The following is a 5,347-nucleotide window of genomic DNA, read 5'->3' as shown; positions in this document are numbered from 1 at the left end:
GTACAAATAAAATTAGTATATAAATAAAATTAATTAGATGGTAGTTTATTTTGCCACCTTTGCCTATATATTGGAAATAGTGTACACTCGGACCCTACTGCCCAGTTGGCGACATCTTTCCAACTGAAGAGTGAAGTGTACAATTCTCCTTATCATACCGATTTATCACATTTAACTGTTTTCTCATGTATTAGATGTACAAGCTGGGAAAGCTGTTACAATACAGTGCAAAACAAAATGGACTTGTAATTTAAAAAATTGTTGAAATTAAAGGAAAAAAGTGTTATATTGAACTAAGTGACATATGAAATATAAGAAAGAAAAAATACATTTTTGTATTTCCAAAGTAGGTTTTTCTTAAAAGTTGTAGAAATGATCAATATTAAAATGTTTAGTTAAATTGCAAATACATTACCTTAATTCTTAAGTAATTTACACTTATTCCCACCAGCTGTTTAATGGGCAGCAGAGGAGAGAATTGAAACCAAAGATATAATCACAGAAATTTGGTCATACAAAAGTGATCTATTGTAACCACCTTAGCTAAAAACTAAACAAAATTTAAAAACTGATCTTAATTTATTTTAAATTAATAAATGGTGAGAAAATAAAGAAAACTTACATGAAGTCTTGAAGTGCTCCATCGTTGTTTGACTTGCCTTTATACCATTATGTACAAAAATCTGAAACGTTGGAATTATTCTGTTATTAATAAGAAGTAGTGTTTTAAAGTCCAAAGTTTTAAAAAAAATCGATTAGTCTTATAATTTTTGGAAAACAACATTTTATAAATGCTTATAATTTACAGATGTTCAAATTCAGAAAAAGTATACATATTTACCTAAACCAGTTCACCTTTTTTCTATTAATTCTTTGTGTAAGCTGTTTTTTTTTCTCAGAATTCTTGACAAATTACCAAGATTGATCGGTTTATGTAATTCTTGTCATGAATGAACATATTTTGGTCAGTTTAGACAACAAAAACTGTTAAATAACTAATGACTCAAAATCATTTCTGGAACCTGAACAAATTAGCATGCAAAATAATGAAAAAAATAACTCTGGCTCATTGTAGGGAACAACATCAGTTAGGGAATTGTTAAGATAAGTTTTCTGACAAATTTTTGACATTTCATTATTTTAAGGGCTATATATGGCCAAAAATGATATTCATATATATAAAATAAGGAATAAACCATAACAGGCTGTGCAGTCAGTGCAAATCAAGAAGTGCAGCAGTAGGCCCTATAAAATGCAATTTATGTTGCAAAGTGTATCGTTTATCAGTGAATGTCTTTATTCACTCTAAATCGCTGAAAGGATGCATTGAAATATACGATAATAACCTTCTGTTGATGTAATGCAATTTTTATTGTTCTTGGAGATGTAATCGCTTTGTAGAAGCATCTGGTAATTTAATAAATGTAAACGTACCCATTAAGTGGTTTGCTGTAAAATTACATAGACTTACAGAATTATATGTGCACAGTAAATCTGTGACTTATCCAATAAAATTTTCACATATAATCATAATTATAAAGCCAATTTTAATGAAAATACTTTAAACCACCTACAATGAAAAACTTCAAAATTTTAAGAAAACTGGATGAACAAACATACCTCCACAGTGTATGACGTCAAATAATAAAGGTTCTTGAACTCAACTTCATTTTCAGTGGTGTTAAAATTTTCGAATGTGCCAGATGACTTTATTGTTCCAGCGAAAAATTTTTTTTGGGCCTTTTGGTTTTCCTTCAAAGTCCCATCTAACTTTAACTTCATTGTTACTTTGGAGCTCATGTTGAATGTTTGAAACCGGATCTGGAGCTGGAAATGTGGAAAGCAAAGAAAACAATGTTTTTAAAGTGAAAAAGCATTGCTATGCTAGTGTCACTGTCCTAGAACAGGTAAGGAAATAATTATGAACACCTTGTGTGATAAGAAGGGGGCACAGTGATATTTTAAAGTAACGGAAAATAAAAATCAGTGTAAAAATCCAGATACATACAGTAGATTCTCAGTATTCAGCGGTTCTCAACGCATCTCCTTTACCATTATAACTAATAGTGTCAAGCCAGAGCATTTGGCAGGGATGAACCTAAATTAACTTAATGGACATCTCTTCACTGCACACCCCAACCCTCAGCCTCCGACCCCACCCACCCCTCAACATTGCCAAATCAATGTACTGATGACCAGGACGACGAAGAGGAATATATAAGGCAGTTTGATAGAATACTGGAGAGGAAGGAAAGACGGTAAGCAATAGAGCAGTATGAATCCAAATAACTGGATTGTGACTGGCAAGTTTGCTGAAAAATGGTTTTTTTCCCCATTGGTTTTCTGGTTTACTTTACTTTTTGCATAACTCTTTTTGTTTGACTATGAAGATAAAGTTATTTTGTCTGGGAACAATAATGTCCTGTTGCATCTGTCCTGCCCCTGTGTCCACTTCTGTCCCACAGCTGGCCACACCTGTCTTAAACTACCATATCTGTCTATAATTGTTTTGAGCTGCATTTATAATGGTAGAAAGACAACTACGGCATTACAAAAAGTCAATGACGTCAAACTGTTAGCTTTCTTAATTGCTGAATTGTTCAACATGCTTTTTAAAGGACCTATATCTATCTCATAACTTCAGATGGTATGAAAGTGGATTTTTCATGCTGGCCTTTTAAATTTTGCATTATCTTGTACGGAAAAAGTCAGAAAAAAAACCATACTCACTCCCAGCCAGTGTTTGCACAGTTTGCGTCACATTTTCTGTCACATTTTTCACTTTGTTCACATATAGAAGCCCGACAGTGCATGTATAGGTTGTGTATGGCTCTAGATTTGAACATGTTGATTGATTGTTTCCAAATGAGACTTTACAGTTTGACCCTGGAAAATTAAAAAGCAAAAAATTAATATTCATATATTTGGCTGTCTCTAATTTTTAGTGTGCCTTGGCTAAGCACATCACCTACAGACCGTGCTGATTTTATTGTATTAATTACTGCTGCCTATGTGGTGCAATTCCTTGTAGAGGTATTTTCAGACACAAGAGGGTTAAATGTTGATTAGGATGACTTAGATTTATAGGAAATCAACAAAACAGTTAAAGTAGAGTGAAAATTCACTGTTGCAAAATTCATATTTATGACTATTCTTTGAAAAGACAAGTTCTCCTTAAAGGTACCTGCTTGATCCTTCATTCTGGATCACATGCAAACACAATCACAGCATCTACTTTCTTTTTAAATTAGTGCTTGGAAAAGCTTACTGACCATTAGTTGAATTGCAAGAACTTTGGAATCTTCTGTTACTCTGTAACAGAGGATGGGTGCACTTAATATCATTAGACCAAGAAAAGATGATTGTAGATTCACTCGTGTTGGATATGGAAACCATCCTGTTGTTGAATTCTAAAAATGAGATATGCGTTAATATCATAGCTGCACATACAGTTGTTTTGCAATTTAATTTATAAGACAATGTTGTTTCTTAATTCTGGATAATTGCATTCATGTTTCTTGAACAGTGTAGTCACAAACTATTACAATAAGATTTCCTGCAGTTAGATCAGAGTTAAACAGAAAGTCATTCAGAGGAAGAAATGAAAAGTGATCTTTCTCATTATTTGATTGCAAGAAGAATTCTGCAGTTGAGCTTCACGCTGACTTACCGCACTTAAGGGAGAGCTTTACTGTTCCTGAGTTAACTGGCTTTTTGCTTCCATCAAACACTGTTCCAGTGCAGTTGAATTCACCAGGATACAGATCGTCAATACTGACGTTGTTTTTAGTTGCCTCATCTTGGGGGTTTAAAAAAAAACATTTAACACTGAGTCTGCAGCCAGCATTGCTTACCGAAACACTTTGTGTTCATTTACTGGATTTCAGTATTTACAGCATTTTACATGTGCGACAACATATTGAAGTGAAAGTGTTTGGAAACACTTGTATTTAATCAGTCACAGGAAGAATGCCTTATAGATTGTATATGAAAGAGGGTGAGTTGTTTCGCCTTTTACCTATGCAGTTGTAATGGATACTGTCATTTTGACAATTTTCTGGCCGATTTTTCCATTCTATTCCGTTTGGCACATTTTGGTTGTGTCGAATATCAACGGAGTCAAGAACTGGTAAAGCACAACATTTCAATAAGTATTTTTACAGTGTACATAATGAAACCAATGAAAATAATACATGAACTGGTCAATTTAGAAGTTAAAAAAAGCTTATTTAAGTTGGGTCCCCAGCAGTATTCATATATATTACTACTAATGGTTGTTTAAGGTATATCTAATAAAACAATATTGTAATCTGAACGCATACACATGTTCGTATTTACATTACTGTTGAATAATTATGAGTTTTGGATAGTTCTGTTATTACACATTAGACCATCATTTTGAACTGAAGTAATAAAATTAAAAGAGGTGATAGAAAAAGTTGAAAAAGACAGAGTAACATACTTGGTCCGGTACTGTAGACTTTGGAAACTGATTCAGAAACATTCCGTTCTTGAACTGGAAGGTAACGTTCACGTTTTGACAAGATTCTTCCTTCTTAAGTTGTACACACTTTGTCGACAGGTTTCGTGGTTCTGGCTCACTATTGATGAAAACTTTTGCTGCACTGATATTCCAGTCCGATTTATAACATAAAGTCATTTTTGTAGCATGAAACGTTATTTCATCTGAACCTGGAAAAAACGAAGGGATAAACACACTGTGCTCATACAACAGATGATCGCATGCTCTGCTCGACAGCTAGATCTGCAAAGAAAGTTTCTTTTCTCTTTCATGGTGTGGAGGGGTTACAAAGTGACTGAAAAGAAAGACGTTTTGGGGGAGTGGAGAATGCAGAATGTAATAGGATGTAATAGGATGTAATGGCAATAGGTAGCGAACGGCCCTCACACACGTGTGCAAGAGACGAAACACTTGCAAGACCAGAGCTGTCTGTTTTATGAGAAAGACCAGGGAATGTCATTGTAAGTACTGGACACAAATAAATTCTTCTTTATTACATTGACATGCCTGTGGAAAGAAAAGCTGGAACACAAGCCTGGCTGGAAACGCTGATTATGATGGTTGACAGCTGGCAGTGAGCTGGATTTCTAGTTGAGGCAGAACCCTCTGTGTCCCAAAACACTGATGTTTACAATGCCAAACAGTGCCTTACACTTACCAATTTCTCCTGTTGTAAAATTACTGTCTCCTTTAAGCTTGCAAGACTTCTTTAAAACTGTTATATTTTGGTATGTTTTCCAGGGTTCCAGTTTGATTGTTTTGCCAGGGGATAAACTTCTGTTATATTGTCCTCCTTTGTCATCCTCAAAAAGCACAGTGTCGGCC

This window comes from Scleropages formosus, chromosome 9 (genome assembly GCF_900964775.1).
Source record: "Scleropages formosus chromosome 9, fSclFor1.1, whole genome shotgun sequence".
NCBI classification, from domain to species: Eukaryota; Metazoa; Chordata; class Actinopteri; order Osteoglossiformes; family Osteoglossidae; genus Scleropages; species Scleropages formosus.
The sequence above is the reverse complement of the archived record's forward strand: the minus strand, read 5'-3'. Positions refer to the sequence as shown.